Here is a 21,633-nt window from a genome sequence, read left to right as displayed (position 1 = left end):
CCCTCTCCTGACCCCCTCAATACTCATCTGCTCACATGCAAATGTACTAAGATAAGTGTAATTGGAGACTCGGTTTCGTCTATTGTATTTCTGTGTAACAGCCTGAAATTCACTGTTGCTGACTTTTTTTTTTTTTTTTCTTTAGCTTCTTTGCAATCTTGAGTGCTTCCAGTCAGATAGTGTAGGTGCAGGTATAAACCAGTGCTTTAGGCAAAAAGTACCTTTCTGTTCTATTAAAGGCAGTCAAATGATGTGCCAAGAGAGAACAAGTTACTGATTTGTGCGTGATTCTTGCCTTTCTCTTCTTCGAGGCGGATTGTTTTAAGCTTCCAATCTGAATAAGAATGGTTAACTTTCAGATGAAAAATCTGACATCCGAAAACCACACTGTGGGTCTTCTGATTCAGGTTTGAGTTTCCACGTCCTGGATTAAGCAGAGGGCTCCGAGGCAGTCTTAGGTGGCACCAATTAAGGAAGAGTGAAAAGCATAAAACAGTTTTAGAAAAGGTCACCACGCTTAGAAATAGAAATCCAGCATTGCTCATGCAACCTGAGGGATTTGAAAACAATTTAAAAAATCAATCAATTTAAGCATGTAGGCCACCCGTCTCTTGGAGGCGGGTGCTGTGGAGCTGTTGCATTTGTTGCTGGGAAGGCGAAGTTCTACCCCCTGGGAACCCCAGGCCAGCAAACTTCTGGAAGTATCTGTGGCAGCTTGAATGCTGCTATTTAAGAGCTGATGAAGAGGCAGCTTGGAGAAAAACCTCAAAAATAAATACTCTGATTCATCCTTGTTGTTCAGGCTTTCCAGCCTTCAGAGCCAGCCCAGGGCTTCTGAGACAAAGGGTAACATTCAGCACAGAGCCGCTCAGCTGGAGCCAGGAGCCCTGACTGGCGGTGAGGGGGCGGAGGGGGGGCCGCTGACTGCACAGCCCGAGTGGGGCTGGGCGCCGAGGGGACAGCCTGTGCTGGGTCTGCTTCTCAGAGGGGAATGCAAAACCCACAGACAGAGGTCTCCCGAGAGCAGGGACTGTCTCATAAATAGCCCAGAGCACTGGGCAGAGTGGGTGGTAGCAGTGGAGGGGCTGCGGTTAGAAACAGCCCCAGAGCAGGGTCTCTTCTGGGGCCCCTCAGCCCCAGGTGTCACAGCACTTTGCTGGTCCACGGTGGCCTCGTGGAGAGACAGTGGGACCGGAGGCAGAGCGATGGATTCTGCAGACACTTCACCGTCTGCAATCTGGAACCTGGGCTGGACAGTCCTGTAGATCCTGTGCCACTGCCATCTCCCTCTCTCCCATCTTTGGGTCCTTCACTTCTCTGCATCTCTGTCTATAAGAGAGATGACAGACCTCCCTTGTGAAGAGTGACCCTTATGGCATATGGGAAGTGCCTGGTCCCTGGGAGTCAGGGATCATGGTTTGGCTTCTAGACCTGCTACTTAAACATAGGGTTTCTGATGTATCTCTCTGTGCCTTGGACCCTCTGATTTCTCAGCTGGGAAGATGGAGCACACTCCGTGCCCTACTGTCATGGTGTGCAGGTGTCTGGGGAAACCCTTCGGAGGTAGGAAGTGGCCGCCCTCCCTAGTGGTTCCCACTTGTGCCCACTGGTCTTTGTCGTGCAGGTTACAGGGCAGGGCAAGGGTTAGCACAGACTCTCAAGTGAGTCCATCTGCTTTGTGGGAGCTCTAGTGAGGAAGTTGCTGAACAAAGATGTGAGAGTGAGGGTTTGTAGAAACTAGATTTTTATCTGTTCTTTGCTGTTTTTCCACAGCAGAGATAATAAGCCACGTTGGCTGCAGATGTCAGTCCAGAAGAAGGTCTTGTGGAAAGTGCCAGTCCCCTATCTTGTGCCCTGTCTCTGGCGTTCTTTAAAAAGGACTGAGGGGCCTTGCAGAGAGAAGGAAGGCAGAAGATTTTGGAGGCTTTATTATTATTATTATTATCATTATCATTATTATTATTCCTCTGTGGCTTATATCGACTTCTGTAGCTAAGAGCAGCTGACTGGGGCTCCAAGTTGGTTTTGCCCTTCTGAGTTTGAATGTGAAAGAAGAGTATTTCCCACCCTCCAAACAAAGGCGGATCCAGAGGCAGCAGAAGACTGTGCAGCTCTGCGAGTAGGAACACGCGTGCCGCGCAGAGCAGCTTCCGTCTACTGCTCGCCGTGCTCGGGAGTACCTGAGAACCACGCGCCTGCCCTGGACCAGCGCTGGCAGCAGCCCGTGGAGGTGGCCACTGAAAAGTAGTAAAAATATCGCCACTTGATCCCACCGTCTAGGTTCTGGAGGTCGCGGGCAGAATGAGCCCTGCAAAAATATGCAGTGGCATCGTGTAAAACTTTCTGAGTCGGTTAAGATTTTGCATCAGTGCAGGCCTCTGGGTGATCAGGGAAAGGTCAAGGCCCTCAGCTTCCGTCAGCCCTTAAAATGTTTGGGGGGGGGGCCCACAGCAGAATTTCATCGAGAGTTTGGCCACGCTTATTCCAAGTGAGACTGACAAAGACCAGTGTGGCAGGCTGTGCACACTCTGTGATGTTTGCCCAGGAAGCCAGCAGGTGGACTCCCACAGTGGGGGTGGTACCAGCATTCACAGAGGCCCTGAGCTCCAGGGCAGTTCGGATTCCAAATGAAGCCACAGAGAAAAGCCATTTCATGGCTAAAACTTCCTATTTCACATTTCCGAAGTTTATACAAAGCAGACCAAGCTAAATTTTTTTTTTTCCCCTAGCTTTAAATTATTGTAGAGAGGCCACAGGAACTGTTCTGTATTAAGGTTAAAAATAGAATCTTTTCCTGGTCTTGTCTTTATGTTTAGGATTTCCATGGTATGGCTGGCAACTAATTTACTCAGGCTCTGTGTGGTGGCATCATTATGTGCAGAAGCTTTGTGCTAGTTTCTGTGGACATATAGTCGGGGGATGTGGCCCAAAGAGTCCTATAAGAGAATAGCACATCCATAATACTTGATAGTGATAAGCAGCTATGTCACTGCTTTATGTACTTAGTATGATTTTTATTGTTTTTTGTATTACCGCAACATGTACATGTTTTACAAGGTCACTGGCAGCAGCCTCGTGGGTCTCTTGTTTACCGTGTCTCTCGGTGAATCATTTCTCTTGTGCTAGATTTAATCTGTGTTGTTTTGTTTATTATGGTCCTAGGAGCCATAATAGCCCAGGTCTGTGGCAGGCTGTGCACACTCGGTGATGTTTGCACAAGAAGCAAATCACCTAACAACACATTTCTTAGAACATATCCCCCTGGTTGAGGGACGCAGAACTGTGCTGAGAACCATGCCGGGGGGGGGGGGGGGGGGGGTGGATTCTTTCTGTGCAAAGGCGGCAATTTGGAAGAGCCTGGAGAGATGCCACAGTAAGACTTGGAGGAGGAGACACTGTCGACCAAGGGGGCGGGTGGGGTGGTGCAGAGCATTCAGGGAGGGGCTGGTGTTGGGAAGTGTGGGAGCTCTGCAGGGTTCCCTAGGAGAGCCCTTGTGGAGGCCACCCGCCCAGCTCAGCGGCTGCAGTGCCTGAGGGAGCAGCTGACTGCTGTGCTGACCAGTGTGCAGAGGACACATGGCCCACGCCTGGACCAGAGCAAGGGCAGCAAGAGCCACTGGACAACAGTGTCAGCAGAGGTGGAGACCTCCAAGGGAGTAGAAACAAGTCTGAGAAAAAGGACTCTGTGGCCCCAGAAAGGGAGAATCCTACCAGAATAGAGGACCTCTCCAAGATCCTTAAACAAGGACCAAGGACGCACATGGGCAGGCAGAAAACACTCAGTGTGCCCAGGACTGCTTGAAAGGCAGCGGTAGGAGGAGACATTTAAGCTTCTACAACTGCCTTTGGCATCACTTGCTCGGCCCTTGAGCAGGAATGGATCACGATGAGGACCCCCGCCCAGCCTTCTCCCCTTTGTGCTTCTCCATGGAGCTGCACCAGAAAGAGGTGCTGACCCGAGGACATGGGGAGCTGGTGGAGTGCTCTGAGGCTGTCCAGAAAGACATGGAGCAGATCCACTCTGAGGGGCAGAATGAGCAGAACTGCTGGTGGCCCATGCAGACCCCCATGTGGGGGATCTATTGGGAGGCCTCATGCTGAAGAAGGTGGCCCAGTGGGCACTGAAGGCCTGAGCACAGGGGAGAGGACCCAGCTCTACCTGTTGGAGCACGTTGACGGTGCCCAGCAGTTCAGGCAGTTCTACCAGCCCAGGATGAAGCCCTGGACCTGAATCTGAAGACCAGAGAGAAGATCCTAGAGGAGGCCAACAAGGCCTTCGTGGACTGCACCAGCCTGGCTCCGCACTGGCCCCTGGGCATGAAGGGAAGGGAGATGAGCAGAATCCCCTCGGTGCTGCTCATCACAACAGAGGTGCCCTGGAGGCAGCAGCTGTCCCTTCCAGGCAGCCGTAGCTGTGCTGAGCAAGCCCAGCCTCCAGTTCCTTCTGGCTGCTGGTGTGGCTCTGGCTGGGACACTTGACCTGGTACTAGATGTGAAGGACCTGTCATGTCATGCTGGAGTTCTCCTCCCAGTGACCTCTGTTCCACCCCCATCTCCACCCCACTAAACTACCACCTCAGGTGACAAAACACACAACCCATAAAAGCCAAACACTAGCTAGCTCGGCCTGATAACATCTTCCCTGCAGGCCAGATGCATACCAGGTAGACGCTGTCACCCAGCAGCAGCTGGCACAATAGGGCAGTCCTGGAACAGCTCTGCCCCCATGGCTTCTGCACCTCTCGACTCCTGGGTGCATTCCCTTCATTCTTCCTCTTCACAGTACCTGGGGAGCTGGTAGCCCTAGTAGCCAGGACACCTAGGCTCTGTGAGAGGAGGGGTTAGCAAACAATGCTACTCAACTTCTGGGCCTCCCTTGGAGGCCTGGGGGTGAGGGTGGGTCAAAGCCAGGCTCCCACTCTGCCACAAGACCCTAGGAGCTCATCCTTAACCTGAAGCCCCCAGAAGTCTGCAAGCCTGGGCCATCCCCTCCTCTGGCCTGTGTAAATGCACTAATGGTCAATAAAATGGACTATGTTAGAGAAAAGAAAGAAAGAAAAACAGTCTGTGGTAGGAGAAGAGGGCTGGGGAGGCCAGTGGAAGCAGATTGGGGTGATTTCAGCATCTTGTTTGTTTCTCCTGAAGAAATCTGATCATTAAATGATAAAGTGCATATATTTGTCTTACTGGATTGCAGTTACAGTATGTGTGGCAGGTCATTGCTAGTGTGTGCATGTAATTTTCACAGCATTTTAAAGACAGATTTTGATGAGTCAATGAGGTATTTTCAGATAACTTTTGTTACTTGCAAAATGTTAGTCATTAACTACCTCGGAGTTACAGCTAAAGAGTTAATGATTGTTTTGTCCATGGACATCTAATTAGCATTGAATTATGCTGCTATTTTCATTCAATTTCCAGAGCTACATACATCTATAATTTCTGCTCTTGTTTATAGTCAGTAAAATGTTTAATACAATGTGCCTGATTTAGCACCTGACACATTATAAATTTTGCCTGTTAGGTGGTCATCTGCTTGTTTCTTTTGTAGGGAGACAGATGTCTGTGAAGCAAATGAAGCTTAACATATTTATATAAAATATAATTTGGGGAAAGTTTCCTTGTAGCAGAGTTGAAATTGACTAATTGAATGTTCAGAAGGATGCCAGTGTTCCTTGGCTTCCTGGCATCTTTTAACACCATGTGGCTCTTTTCTCTCTCTCCCCTTTCACTAAAACCCCACTCGTTTTCTTATTTATATAATGGGAAACTGTAAGACACTAAAGCACATAAGTTACTGTGATGTAAGACTTTTTTCTGGTGGTATCAAGAACTCTTTGTTATTTGAGACTAACTAAAGGAAATGAGTGGGACCCACCTTGTCCACAGTAGCTGATATGGAGCAACAATGGCACCATGCTGAAGTCACACCGGGCAGTGCCAGAGACCTTGCAATCGTATGGGCTTCCCCACAGCCATGCACCCTCCACCATACTCTAGAAAAGGCCCAAAGTCCACTTCCTAAAACAGCCTGGTTTGCTAGCTTTTCTGTGTTAAATGTCAGAAACAGAAAATGGGAGGGCATGTAACAGTAGACCAATTGAGAACAGGCTCAATAAGTGTACAGAAACAAAATTGCACAAGGCCATTTGGTGTAGGAGCAAGAGCCCTATATAGCTTCACACCCATTGCTGTGAACCTCAGTAGTATACATACGGATTCAGGCTCAGTGTTATCATTGTGAAAATGTTGAAATGTAATGGTTTACTCTGTTTAAGAAAACAAGGTATTGAAAATGCATATAGAAGAAGTGCATTCTGTTGTCATGTATAACTAATTAGAACAAATAAAAAATAAATTTAAATAAATGTTAAAAAAAATGCAAAAACAAAGAGAGTGTAAAATATTCTCAGGAAAAAAATGGAACTATTACAGGGAGAAAAAGAACAAAGAAGTATCTGTTTCCAAACCAAGTAAAACTCTTTGAAATGAGATAAAGCTTTGATTCTATACCTTCAACTATGGCAAAAAGTCAAGAAAGACATTTCTCCAGGTAGAGCTAGATGTGAATTATGACTACTTTAGAAGAAATTGCCTTCCATAGGAAGTCTTTGGGAGCGGTAGAAGCCAGATTAGAAGGCAATTTCTTCTGAAGAGCTTTATCTCGATGTATACTATTGTGGAACACCCATAGAGTTAATTTAAGTGCATAAATAAGTGAAATCTAGATACATGGGGGAAAAATAAAATACATGTAGAAATATTTGTACACGTGTTGGTTTTTAAAAAAGAAAAACTGAAAAGAAACCTTAGTACATAAAAAGAAAATGTTCAGTTGTCCAGAAAATGTGGAGTGTTCCCATACAACAAGAGTACCTGAAGCTGACTTGTTCCGGTACTTGCTGTCATCTTTATTCAAAGAAATGATTTCCAATAGATTTCTAAAAGTAAATGATCTTAACTGCCCTAAGTGGGTTACTATTATTTTCTGATGAGGAAATGGTTAAGTAACTTACCCCAGGTTACATGATTGAAGTCAATCAAATATTTATTGATTGCCAGACTTGCTCCTGGGCTTAAGCCCATGTTGAAAGATATTTCTTTTTGAGCTTGGAGCTTTTGAAAATCTTAGTTTTTACTTGTTTTTGCTGCTCCAAGAGTTAAATCTGTCCACACACCTTATACTCATAAATTTAAGAGAAAAAAAAAAATGTTTGCATCTTTGTACGGAGACTGCTGGGTTTTATCCTGACATCGTATTGTGCGTTTCTTACTGCAGGTTTACTGATGCTTTTGTCTCTAGTAGGAGACAAAATGTAGGAAGAATTAATGAGGAAAAAAGGCTTAACCACCTGAGGCTTTGTCAATGTGGATTTGCTTCTTGTTACTGGCGGTATTTGCTTTTTTCAAGGAAAACAGTCAAGCACCTTTCTAATCACAGATGCAAAAAGAGGAGAACACTTTAAAAATCTCATCATTATAGAAATCACACTCAGAGCCTAATATGTCCAACAGAATACAAATATTTGACAAATGCTGGTGGAAAATATGTGATAATTAATATGTAATGCAATTGGAAAATAATCATCTTTGTTTTTATGTAAGGAAAAAAGCAGGTTTTGCATGGTAATAAAACCTTCCTCGGTTAATTTGGCTCCGAAATTTACCATCTGGTATTAATATAACCATTCTAGCTTTTTTTGGATTAATGTTAATGTGGTATGTAATTTCCTATCCTTTTACTTTTAAATTTAACATGGATTTTATGTAGACAGCATGTGGTTTGAACCTTGCCTTTTCAGTGTGACATCCTTTGCCTCACACATGTTAAGCAAATGCTCCACCACCGAGCTACACCCGCAGCCCCAGTGCTTGCCATTTAATTGGGGACTTTACACCATTTTACAATGAGATAGTCATTGTAAATTGAATTCACATTTAATGTCAGCTATCTTCTTTCTGTTTGCTTTCAATTCTTTGATTCCTGCATCCTTTTGGGATAATTGAGTATGTTTAATTATTCTATATTTGCAGTTGACTTTTTAGCTATATTAGTTTCTAGGGCTGTCATAGCAAGTTACCAGTGTGTCTGAAAACAACAAAAATTTAATCACACACCTTTTTTTCGAGGGAGAGGGTTGAGTACTGGGGATTGAACCCAGGGGCACTTAACCATTAAGCCACATCCCCAGACCTTTTTGGCCTTGAACTTGGGATCCTCCTGCCCCAGCCTCCTTGAGTCACTGAGATTACAGGCATGCACCTGTAATCCACCGCATCTGGCAATCACACACTTCTATAGGCAGAAAGCGAGGTGAAGCTGTAAGCCTCCCTTTGAAGGCTCCAAGTGAGAATCCTTTCTCACCTCTTCCCAACTTCTGCTCACTACCCGCAGTCCTTGGTGGTCCTTGGTGGTCCTTGGCTCGTAGCTCCCTACTCTCATTCCTGCCTGTCTTCACCTGGCTGTCTTCCTTCTGTGTGTGCCTGGGGCCTCGGGGTCTCACTTTCCTTATAAAAACAGTGTTTGGATTGAGGGGCCACCCTAATCTTGCATGACTTCATCCTACTTGATCACATTGCAGAGACCCTATTTCCAAATAAGGTCACATTCATATACACCTGCAGTTTGGACTTCAGAACATGTTTTGGGGAGACCCAATTCAACCCACAATAAATGGCTACACCTTTTTTTTCTGTGGCTACCCTAGATTTTCATCATACATCTCTAACCAATTACAGCCTATCTCCCAATAATACGATTCCATACCATATGTATTGTAAGAACCTCTACTAATGTGACTAAGGTGAGCCCCTTGTCTTCTTTTGTGTCTTCAGTCTTCTGCTTTATCAGTTTACTGAGACTTTCAGGGTCCCTGTGGTTTGGGCCCTACCCACCTCTCCGCCTTCATTTCTCCCTTAGCTTCCTTCCATATGCGTATCTCTAATACGCCCCATGTGACACGTTTCCATATTTTTGCTCACAATGAACCTTGAAGACACCCTGCCCACTATCTACCTGTTAAGCAGTATTTCCTCTTCAAACCCTAGGCAAGTCCTACCTACTTTGAATCCCCCAGCAGATGCTGATGTGGCCTACTCTGTGTCCTCTGGTGGGTGACAACCATTCCCCAATCCCAGCTCCTGTTACTTTTCATAGGGTGATTTGCATATTGTCTTCCTCCCCACAGGGCAGGGCCTTTTAAGAGTCACCTCCATCTGGAACTTCTGGGATAGCCCGAGACTAGAGACTCGTAGTCCAGCTTACTAAATGTGCATTGGCTGAGGTCACCCATGAGTGGAGGGAAGGTTTTGCCAATTCTTATTATTTACCAATGACCAAACTTTCCCACAGTAGGTGTTGTGATTAATTCTTTCCACCCTGGCTAATCCCTTGTCCATTCAGTGTTAGCTTCATAGGATGGCAGTTGAAAATCAAGTCATTTTCCGTAGTTTCAAAAATATTGACAGAAGGATGTGGATGTGTTTTCTAGATGCCTTAAAAAACCATGGTGATTTCCACGTTGAGGTCATAAATAACGAACCCTAATGCCACAAGTCTGACTTAGAATATTTACTTTGGCAATGATTGTTAACCATCCCCCCTAAAAAAAAACCCACTTTATTCTGTTTCTGCAGACATACTAAAGCACCTAACATGAAACAGGCACACACCTTTTAGAAGATTTTGACTGGGAATATTGGAAGATGCTAATGAAGTATCGTGGCTGCTTAGACATTTGCAAAACACATCGTGGTCTTTTCTCCTTAGGCCTATCTGCTGATCCCAAGTCGTTCTTTAAAAATGGAGTACTCAAAGGGGTCTTTGATTTTTTTTTTTTGCTGGTTAGAGAAGCCAAACTTGGACCCGCTATGGTAGTGGGTCTCTAGCCCAAGGGGACGTTCTGCTACCTCCTGTGCAGGGAGACTCCCTAGAAGTGAAGAGTGGAAGAGTATGTGGCAAAAATCACAGCTACTTACACTTGTCATCATCTGTGGAATAAGTACCCAAGTTGTCCCAAAATGGAGGGTAGAGTCCACTGACTCTGATCTGGCCTGTGCAGATGAGGGCACAACCATCGGACTCTTCCCTGGGCAAAAACAACAGAGCATCTCTGCTTCCCTCCTGGAAATGATGTACAGGGGTGCAGACCCACCCCCAACACCGTTCCGCACACATACTGCTGGGCAGGTGCTCTCACTAAGGAGAACTCATCAAGATGCTCACTGTGTGCCACATAGATATTTTCTCATTTAGTCCTCAAACATAAGCCATGGAGCTATGTGGTAGGCTGAAAAGTGGCCTCATATCCTTGTTCCTAGAACCTGTAAAAGTAGCCTTATTGAGGGAAAAGGATCTTGCAGATGTTGTTGAATTCAGGCTTTTGATTATCCTGGATTATCCAGGTGGCCCTTTAATGCCACCCCCAGTGTCCTCAAAGGCGGAGGCGCAGAGAGAGGAGCTGGAGGCAGAACATCCATGGAGGCAGGGAGTGGAGCAGTGCAGTCCCAGGCCCAGCTCTGCCAGCAGCCCAGCCACCAAAGCTGGCAGAGACCAGGAGTGGACTGTCCCCAGAGGTTCCAGAGGAAGCACAGTCCTGCTGCCAGTACTTGTTTTTGTCCTGGTAAGACTGATGTTGGACTGCAGAACCACGAGACAATACATGTGTATTGTTTTAAGCCACCGGGCTGTGCTAGTTCATAACAATAGCCCAAGAAACAGGGAGGAAGTCCTCCATGTGCAGTAATCACAGAGGTGGAAACTGAGGCCCAGAGAGGTGGATACCATGCCCACGGTGATAAAGTTGAGTGGAGGTGGAGGTAGGACTCACCTTTGGGCCTTAGGACCTGGGCTCTCAGATCCTGAGCAGTGAAGAGGCATTAATTTGCTTGTGTGACTAATGATAGCTAGCTAGGAGGGAACCAGCCAGCGACTTTGGTGGGTAGGTTCCTTCCTACTGCCTTGGTGTACCGAGAATCACTGGAGGCCCAGGCCTGGTCTCCAGAGATTGATGTCCTAGATGGAGGACCAAGCCATCCAGCAGAAGCGATTTCAGGTTTGACTGGGTTCTGACCACTCATCTTCATCTGCCATATGAAGGGAGCAGAAACCACACATTTTTTACAAATTGATTTCCAGCTGTTGTGTGGATCCCATTTCGACCTCCTCTGGGATGCTTCTAACTCAAAGTATTTAAAGTATTTGGTAGGAACATGAACCCCCTTGCTGATGTGTGTGAGAGAGAGAGAGAGAAAAGATAAAGAGACACGCATTTTCCATTCTGGAAATTTTGTTTCATAATTATGAGAAAGAAATTCTTAATTGCCTCCCGTGTTGCTGTTCTTCACCTCCTTTTTTATTGGGATGGAGTGGGTGGGGTGGCTTCTTACTCATGACGGTACAGATAGAATTCATTTTGAACCCAAAGTGTGAAGGGGATTATGAAGTCTAGAAGGAGTGATGTTTCTGAAAGCCCAAGCCACCTCTCTCCATGCACCTCTGCCTCCTCCCCCAGTCAAGACATTTCTCTGAGGGCTGGGGATATAGCTCAGTTGGGTAGAGTGCTTGACTCGCATGCACAAGGCCCTGGGTTCAATCCCCAGCACCACACACACACACACACACACACACACACACACACACACAATCCTCTGAAATCCCCTACATATTTCCTTTTAGAGAGTGACTCTTAAGACCCCTGTGTCTTGTACATCCATTTGGAGCAACCTGTGAGAATCCCTGGACTGTTTTGTTCCGTGCATTTCCCGGTGTCTTGTGAAGAAAAAGACACTCATTTCTGACATGTTCTGGATGCCACTAGTTTTCCTTGGGTGAAGAGTTGAAGCCAGCTGGGACTGGAGATCCCAGGACTCACAGGCCCCGGGGCCTTAGACCTCCACCTGCTTCTGAGCCCACGTTCTCCCTCAGGAGCTTCCTTTGAGGTGTCCTTAGTCGCAGGTCCTTGGGGAAAACACATCCATTTCTCTTCAGACTGTCTGATCTCTTGCCGATTGAAAGCTTCATTGCAGCCTAAAGAAGTTCCAGGAACAGAAGGGAGAGAGATTCCTTCAGCATGGGCAGAGAAGCACGGCCCTCTCTAGAGTCCTCGTCATCGTTGGGCCCTTCCGCCCAGTCTGTGTGGGGGGCAGGCGCGCTGGGTCTTGCATCTGCCCTCCTGCCAGGGGCTTCCAAGGTTCTACTCCCTGTGGATGTGAGCATTGTTGTATTATTGTTATTTGTTTTAATGAAAATATCTTTGGTTGCCAAGCATATGGGGCTTGTGAAACAGCCCCTTCTGTTTTAAAACATATAAAACTTGTGAGTTACATGGACAGCTTCATCAATTTTGTATTAATGTTGCAAACACTTACCAAGAAATGCAGTAGCTGAAAACAAGAGATGCTTATTATGTCAGTTGCTTTGGACCAGGAATCCAGACCCCAATGAACTGGGTGGCTACCTGGGGCTTGCACCAGGCTCCATCAAAGTGTGTAGGGGGGTGTCATCTAAGAGCTTGATGGGGGTGGCCTCACTTCCAAGTCTTCTATTCCCAGGACTCAGTTCCCCACAGTCTCTTGGCAGAGGCCTCCCTGGCCACAGGGCAGCTCCCAGTGTGGCCTCCATCAGAGCAAGCAACAGAGGGCAAACGCCAGGCCAAATCCAGAATCTTTCCATGACCTGATCTAAGAAAGAAACATCCCCATCGCTTTTGTCATCCAGTTGAGTATCCCTTATCCAAAATGCTTGGAACCAGACAATGTTGGAGATTTCAGAGTTTTTCAGATTTTGTAATATTTGCAAAGCCCATAGCAGTTGGGCATCCCTGATCCAAAAATCTGGAATCCAAAATCTAAAACTTCCTGAGTATTCTTTTGATACTCAAAAAGTTTCAGGCTTTGGATTTTCACATTCGGGATGCTCAACGTGAGTTTCCTGCTTTTGAAATAAGCCCTCTCCCCAACTTGCCCAAGGTGAGGCTATTGCATAAAAACATGAATACCATGGGTGGGGGCACATTAGGGGGTGTTGTTGAGGCTGCCTACCACAGCAGAACAGTAAGTTTCCATTTTAAGCATATCTCTTTCATGAAAATCCACATGTATATGTGAGCTAAAATGAAGGGAAAATATTTTCATTATGAAATGCATAGACTTAAGTGAATAGTTTTGTGCTGAAAAAAATAGGTAGGACTTTTTGTTTTGTAAATGCTTAAACCATTTCTTTCAATGCCAAATACTGTAGCTGTATTTTTCAGTGTTAAGTTTATGTACAATGTAAATAATTGATGCATTGTGTGTAAAACTTACCCCACAGGTTAGTGACTGAACACAACAGCATTTAACTACCACCCTCCCACCCCTAGTTCCTGAGGGTCTGGAGTCCCGCATAGCTTAGCTGGGTGCCTGTGGTATAGGGGCCCTCACGGGCTGCACCTGGGAATCTCTGCATTTCAAGGCTCAGCTGGGGAAGGATCTGCTTCCAAGCTTACAGCTGTGAGTGTTGGCAGGACTCAGTTCCTGGTGGTGAGACTGAGCCCCTGCTTCCTTCCTGGCTGTTGGCCAGAGGCAGCCCTCCACTCCTGGCCTCATGGGCCCCTTGCCTGCTTCCTAAATGCACGCAGGCTAAGAGGGCAGCTTGAGGGAGATGTCAGCAGGACTGCAAACACAGCCCATCACACCCCATCTCAGAGGGGTCCACCCAACTTTTGCCATATCCCATAGGTCAGAAGCAAGTCACAAGGGCCAGCTCGTGCTCAGGGAGAAGAGACCAAGCAAAGCCATAGTACCAGGAGCAGGGGCTGTGGGAGCCATGTCAGTAGCTGCCTCCCACAGGGTCTAACCAAATCTGTGCCTGTTTTAAGAGCCCTTCCATTCTTGGTGCCGAGGGTGTCTTTTCATGGGAATCTAAATATCTACAGCTCTAAGAAAAAAACTGAATTTCCTAAATCTTGACTCTTCTACCTTCAAATGATATTGCATCAAAAAATTTCCCCTACCAAATAAGTGAAATAATTATAAAGATAGGAAGGTAGGCATCTGTCACCTGCTGACATCCTTCCTCCCACATGTCTCGGGCTCCCCTACTGTGGTTTTGAAATTTTTGCAAATTCTTTTATACTCCTCTCTCCAAGAGGTAGAGCTCACCTCTCATCCCCTGACCTGGGGACTGGACTTAGTGATTAGCTTCTCATGGTGACAGTGACCATGTGTGGCTTCAGAGACTAGATGCAAAGAGCACTGTAGCCTTTCTCTCGTTCTTTTTCTTGAATCATTCACTCTGGGGCCAGCTGCCTTGCTGTGAGGCACTCAAACAGCCCTTGAGAGGGCCACCGGTGAGGAACCAAGGACCCTGGTGACATCCGCATGAGTGAAACACCCAAGATTCCTCATCTACCAGGTGCTGCGCCGAGGCCTGCGAGAGATTGCCAAGAAGTAGAAGATGGGGTCCCTCTCCCCAGGGAGCTGGAGAACTAGCTGAGGCGTGCAGAAAAACTGCCATCTTCACTCTTCAGGAGGGGAAGTGTGTGTGGTGACCCGCAAGTCTTCTTGGAGGCATGTGGCAGTGGCTTGGACTTTGGGGTGGAGTCCTGACAGGTGAGGGAGAGCTGAGTGGTCACAGCTGGGCTGTGGCTGTGGAGGTGAGAAGCACCTGTCAGTAGGGAGCCATGCACCCGACACTGGATGGAGGGGAGAAAGAGGGCACCCGCAGAGCCTGACAGGGCAGAGGGATGGCTTCTCAGCAGCAGCCTGAAGCTTGTTCAGATTGGAAGCCACATGAGCATGGAGCTGTGGAACCCGGGGCGTATGCCAGCAAGCCTGCAGAAGACACCCTCAACCCGGCAGAGCTTGGGGGCTTCCATCCACAGTCACGCTGTGACGCATTTCTAGTTCTTGTTGGGGTCCCTGTTTCAGCCTTTGGGTCAGAAGAGAGCATTGCTGTGACTCTAGTCCTGCCACACCTGGGAGGAATCCTTCTCTCCAGTATTTCTGTGCTTTCTCTATGGCTTAACATCATACCCATTCTCCAAAGGTAAGCTGACCCTTTATTTTAAAGAAAAAAAAATTTTTTTTCTTCACCTTAATAAAGTGAACATATGGATATGAAGGTCATTTGGCTGTGACATCCACTGCCCTGTTAGCCCTCTTCTTCTGTTAGACAGAAGTCCTCCCTCTTGTCCTCCCAAGCTGTGTGTTGTGTTGAAGAGGGGGATTCACCTGCCCCAGAAATGGCCCAGTCTCTTGTCCCTGAACTCTGCTGAGCCCACCTCCCCTTCTACAGCTACAGGACTTATGACCCCACAGTCGTCTCCTTAAGTACACTGTCAATTCTGAGAAGGCAGATTTGCGTCTTGCAAGCAGCCAGCACTGCGGCGTTTGCCGTAGCAGGTGCTTAGTACTGGTTTTCTTCCTGGGTTGGTAGATGTGGCCCATGTGTAGTGCTGTGTAGAATGTCACCCTTTTTGCATAACCAGACTTCTTGGCTGCAGTACACAACTGGCTTCCTTTATGGAAATCACCACCCACAGATCCCTTAACACCAAGAAAACGCTGCAGAATTGCTGTGGAAGGTGCCGTGCGTGGCCTGCTCCGCTTGGCCACCTTGAGCAGAGGCCGAGAGAGGCTGCGGCTTCACCAGTGCTGCAGATCCTCCTGCAAACCCCTTACCTGGTGTCCCTCCCTGAAGTTTATCTCAGAGAAATCCTAGCTTCTAACTTCATGCAAGAAATTTCTAGGCAACGTGGCCTCGTGGCCTGTAGCCCAGTTGTCCTTTGTGAACCACTTACACAACTGGAAAACTCTCCACCCAGATCCTCATTTGAGTGACAGGGACCAGAAGTCTATTGGATTTTTTTTTTTTTTTTTAATGATTCCTGGCACTTCTGCTGCACACTACCACAGTTGACAAATGGTTAGTTTCCATAGTAATTTTAGACGGTCCTTAGTGAACAGCTTCCAGTCCAGTTGCTGCATATGATCAGAAATGTGCAGCACCCAAAAAGAAGATTTCATTTTTGCCATCAAGGGGCATGACCCCTTGGTGATGAAGGCCACTATTATTTTCTGTTCTCATCATTAAAGACGGGGCCTTCTAGCGTATTTTGTCACATGAGTGTTGCTGACCACTTTTTCTCTGGGAAGCTCTGCGTACAGGAAGGCGTCCATCAAGCTCTGCTCCAAATGCGGGTGTGAATGCAGGGTCCTCCTCTCCCCAGACGGAGTTCTTTTCTCAGAGCTGCCAGCTCCTGAGAACACCTTCGGGCATCACATTTCTGTTTACCCCCTGGAAGCTTTCCATTTGAACACATTTGGGTCTTTCACTGAAAGGCACTTTAAAAATTCAAGGTTTTAGTGTTATCACTAGAAAACATCTATTAAAATATGCATTGGCACCTGGAGCCATATACAAATGAGCTAACCTCTGTGCTCTGAGAATAATCTTTCTTTTCTTCTGTGTTTCCTTTTCTTTTTTGGTCAAGACAATGGTCTTCATGGGCATTGGGTGGCAAAAGCTATCCAATTCCATTTTAGTTCATAATATATTAAAGAGATCATTGAAAGAGTTGACTCCTGGAGCTAAAGAAATGGAAATATTTAACCAAAGGGGAGAACATTTGGAGACCTCAGGGCTGTCTTTAGACCTTTAAAGGCAGCTGGGTGTGGACCAGGGGCAGCCACCTGATCCTCCCCGGGGAAGAACCACACAGGGAAGGGAATAGGGAACCAGTTTGGTCGATGATGTAGGAACAAACTTGTCAGCACTTGGGAGCAGTTGACAGTTGGATTAGGTGGTTTCCTAAAGTTGTCAACCAAAGATTCAGAGTCTGAGTGACCACCTCCCCTATCCTCACCTCCGGGACAGGGATTTCTTCAGTCCATAGGACCCCAGGCTCCATCTAACTTGATAATTTATGAGATTGTTTTTTCACTTAAGAGAATATTATCTGCAGTGTCTCTGATTTTTTTTTTTCTTAAGGGACTCAGAGAAGGACGTGATGAATTATTCAGAGACTTTTCTCTGTGCAACAACTTGCAAAAAGACAGACAACTTGATACAAATTACGATTCTAAAATTGTTAGTAATATATTTTATTCATGCGTTGTATGTACAACGGAAGACTTCCTGCTGACATTTCTTAGACATATCACTCATGATCCCACAATCACTCTTTGAATGGGTGTAGAATCCAACGCGAAAAAAAGAAAGAAAAAGATGTACACAGCCTAATGGATTATGCAAGTCTTAAAAATTTTCTGGAAAAGGATTACTCATTAGGATTTTCAAATGATATATTCATGGTAACCATTGGTTGCAACTACTCTTGCAAATAATAGGTACCAAAATATGGTTCACATTTTATCAGAGGAGGGGACTTTTCTAACAGTTTCCGCAAAAACAAACACCTCTTTTAGGTTCTCTGTAATGGAGCCCACAGATATTTTGCTGAGCAGACACAGTGGCTCTTCTGCCCTTACTTTTAAAAATCTTGAGATCTTCCCCCCCCCCCCCCCGCCCCAGGCTTTTTCTTGCTATTCTTCCTGAGTGGTGAGCTCCACTTTGGCAGATTTTCTGTGGGCCTGTGAGAGGATGTTAGCCTGAGAGCAGTATTGTGAGCTCACATGCAGAATAGGTGCTGCTGGAGGGGTGTTTAGATGCTGGTACCCCCATCCCCAGGCCTGTGTGCTGTGCAGGCAGAGGGCACCAGGACCCAGCAGTGCAGATGCCTGTTGGGCACACTCCTTGCCAACATCTGGGGAAGCTTGTGACAGAACCACTGGCTCTAAATAAAGCACACCACTCCCAAACTCTGAAATACTTCAGAACTTCACAGCCCCCCCGGCCAATACGATGACAGCTATACATTCAGGAATTCTCATAAAACCTACCAGGGCCCACACTGCTAGGTTGGAGGCCCAGGGTAAGGATGATTGGTTTCATTGGTGGTTCATTAATGCAACAGCTATTTCTTTAATGGCAGCTATGTACCAGGTACCAGGTGGACACCAAAGCATAAATTGACATTTTCTCTTCTGGGTTTTCTGGCATAGTTAACACATTTTTAATCTAAAAATGTAAACAAATACATTTTCAATCTAAAGTCACTGTAAGTGCTATTAGCAAACAAACAAAACAAAAATCCAAAGTGTACTGGTAGGAGAGGGGGAAGGGGTTGGGATCATGGGGGACAGCTTTACCAGGATAGGGCCTTTAAGTAGCATTGGTCTAGGCAAAAGCAGAGGAGAGAGCATTCTCGGGAGATCAGAGCTTGGCAGGGTGCCGGGAGCATCATGGACCAAGAGGGGCAAGGTACAGGCCGAGGCAGGTGAGCTGGGCAGATGTGAGCGTGCAGGGGATTTGATGAGAGATTGAGGGATTTGAATCTGGTTGAGCTGCAGAGGGAAGCACTGTTGGAGGCTGGAACAGGGTGGGGTGGAGGACAGAGCCACGGTGGGCCCTCCAGGAGAGGATGGGTTACCTGTAGTTGCTTGACTTAAGGATGATAAGGCCACACCTGGGGTGGTGGCAGTGAAAGTGGTTGGTCCAGTGTGGGTCCTCTCAGAACAGAGAAAAGTGCACAGCTTCTGAACTACTCTGAACAGCAACCTGTGACCAGGCAAGCTTCTCCATTGGTATCTGAAGCTAACATAACTAGAGCCAAACAGATGGGTTCAATACAGGCAAAGCGGAAAGTAGCTGGCAGGAAGCAAGAGCACTGTGTGCTGAGGGTCTCTCCCTAGACCTCGCCTCGCATTTGAACAGTAGTGGTGTCTGTTCCCTGGGCACAAGTAAAGCAGAACAGCGATGCACTCATTTGAATATACTTCAGTCCTTGCAGTGGCCTGAGAGAGATGTGGGCAAAGGAGTCCTTGACTCAGAGACAGAGCAGGGACAAGCCTTAGAAGCCCTCCAGCACCCTTGTCTTAGAGTTTCAGAAGCTGAGATTTAGAAAGGCCTCGGTTATTCATACAAAGAGACACACGGCCACCAAGCAGCAGGTCTGGAGAGAAGCCATCTGCCAAGGTGCACTTTCTTTAAGAATTTTGAGTGATACTTTCGTAAGTCTTCATTAAATCCTTCTAGGGTCTGATTTTTAAAAATCTCTTCAGAATTTATTTAAGGATTAAGCCCGTCAAAACCCCAGGACTGTTTCAAGTAAACAGCTTACAAGTGGAATCTTAATGTTACCAAAACAATTTCCCTTGTATGTGCGCTGTGGTAATTGGGCTCCAGCCTCTCATGTGAAAAACCCAACGGTTTCAGATCTAATGAGTCCCGACCGCTGGGGCAGATAGATTTTTGGAATTCGCTATTTATAGCATCTTCAAGTGTCACTTTTGCCTTTTCTTTTAACGAGTGCTGAGCTGTAATGTGGCCCACGGGAACGTGGAGCATACAGATGAGCGTGCCGGGGCGTGGCTGCCGAATGATTCCTGGTACACACGGGAGTTGAAGTTTTAATTTGGGATGGCAACAGTTCCTTGGAAATGAGGATGAGTCCTCCCCGATACACAGCAGTTCCAGTTCTACAAATTGGAGAGCTGAGGGGGTGGGCGCCCCCTCCAAAGACTTCCAGAGCACTCATATCATGTGCCAGAGAGATTTAAACAGTCTGGTCAGGACGAAAGACACCATCAGGGATGGCCTTACCTGAGCCCAAAGGAAATCAAGAAAGCAAGTCATGAGAATGCAATTTAAAATGTAAAATACAGACTGGAATCAAAGCCAGTTTATGAACGATTAGAAACCTTATATAACACTGCTGATCAGACTCGGGGAAAGAAGAAAGGTCGTCTGTGTTTGGAGCCCATCGCCCGTGTATTGTTTAAGGGGAATTCCTAAGTTGAGAAGTGGGATGTTATGGTAGGAAAAACACGTGGCCAGGACTCTGTGATTGCAAGTCAGCTGGGGGGATTTGAGCAAGTGGCCCAGCCTTCAGAACCTCCATTGCTTTGTCTGTAAAATGGGAATAACAGCAGCAGTCCAAGGCCCGTGCGTTGAGAGGACCAAAAGAGATAATGGGCAAAAGAGCAATTTGTAAGCTGCATTAACTCCACTCAGAGCCTGCATTTCCTTCCAGCTCTGTGTTTGAAAACCAGGCTCTTCCTTGGAATCTCCTGGGGAGCTTGAAGATATTGCCTGCCCACCTCTGGCCTTCTTCAATCCCTCCCTCTGAGTTGGTACCAGGCGTTAGAGGTTTTCCACTTTGCTAGGCAAGCCTGGTTGCAATGCCAGGCCTGACAGGTAGTAGGCGCTCTTGTGGGGGACAGATGGTCTGGCCCATGCCCTCAGGACATCAGCCAGAGGGCTGGGGAGGTGGTCAGCTGTCTTCCCTGCTCACTTCCTGTCTGTCCCAACTTTCCCCTGGAAGTTTTCCCATTTAGATACTGACGCAGCTGCTGCCTGCTGGGGTTTGAAGTACTAATGAGTGGACTGGCCGAGGAGGTGGGCCTGCGGAGAGCGAGAGCTGCTATTTTCCTCCAAACATATCATTTTAAATGATTCTGAAGCCTGTTAAATTAGACTGATGAGATTAATCTGATAAAGTGGTAGCTATGCAGCATGATTGTTTTCACAGGCATTTTAATTCAGTCAAGAATAATGAAAGATCTTGTATTTACTGGTAGAACTAGGGTTGAAATTTTTGAGTACAGAATCTATTCGCCTTTTCTAATGCACAATTCCAAATTCCTGTGCAGGTGAGGAACTGGAGTTCAGCTCACTGCTACTTTAGGTTGTAATGATTGCAGAGGAGAGCCACATTTACCCTCAGCTGGGTTAGCCCCGTATCCTAACCATGCCACCAAGAAGGAACGGTTTCCAATCTGAAGAGTGAATCCCTTCTGCTTTGTGTGGTCATTGGCCATGTTCATGTCCACACCTAGGGCTGAGGCCTCTCTTAAAACCAAGGCATGTGGTCCAGCAATCCACTTCTTGGCATAGATTCAAAAGAAGGCAGAGCAGGGTCTCAAGACGTTTATACACCCATGGTTGTAGAGCAGCATCCAGCACAGACAGAAGGTGGACGTGCCCCTGTGTGACTATGGACAGATGAATGGACAAACAAAACGTGGCCTGCATGCCCAGTGGAATATTGCTTAGCCATAAAAATCCTACACATGCTACAGTGTGGATGACCCTTGAAGACCGTTATGCTAAGTGAAAAAGCCAGTCACCAAAGGACAAATGCTGATTCTGCTTGCATTGAGAGTACTTAGAGGCATCAAATCATAGGAGGTAGAAAGGTGGTGCTTGTTGGGGGTGGGGGCAAGGAGTCCATGTTTCATGGATGCAGTTTCAGTTCGGGAAAATGGAAGGTTCCAGAGATGGTTGGTGGTGCTGGGCACAGAACAGTATGCACACATTGGTTACTGCAGAACTGTACACTTAAAAATGACTGTATGTGTTTTACTGCAACTTAAAAAAAAATTGCAAGTACGACAACAACAACAAACTAGATATCCGTAGACAGCCTGGGGAGGACTTCTACCTCATGATGTTGCTGAGTCTTTCCCAGCATGGCAGCCATAATACTCTTTCTTGCTTAGAGCCGTAGATGGACAAGCAGTGCCGATACGCATCATGGCCAGCCTGGAGCAGACCCCAGAGGGAGCCCAGTATGATGAGGACAGGCATAA

General features: G+C 46.7%; 1 protein-coding gene and 1 pseudogene across 1 annotated transcript in view; both read left to right on the top strand.

Moving 5' to 3' along the window:
* Prkca (protein kinase C alpha) overlaps nucleotides 1–21,633 on the top strand; it is a 394,797-nt gene that overhangs the window by 181,665 nt on the left and 191,499 nt on the right. The gene's annotated exons all lie outside the window — the stretch shown is intronic.
* On the top strand, nucleotides 3,040–4,490 carry LOC114101254 (heme oxygenase 2 pseudogene; annotated as a pseudogene).

Source organism: Marmota flaviventris, chromosome 17, assembly GCF_047511675.1.
Source record: "Marmota flaviventris isolate mMarFla1 chromosome 17, mMarFla1.hap1, whole genome shotgun sequence".
Lineage (NCBI taxonomy): Eukaryota > Metazoa > Chordata > Mammalia > Rodentia > Sciuridae > Marmota > Marmota flaviventris.
Note: the sequence above shows the minus strand (reverse complement) of the source record. Positions and strands in the feature narration are given on the sequence as shown.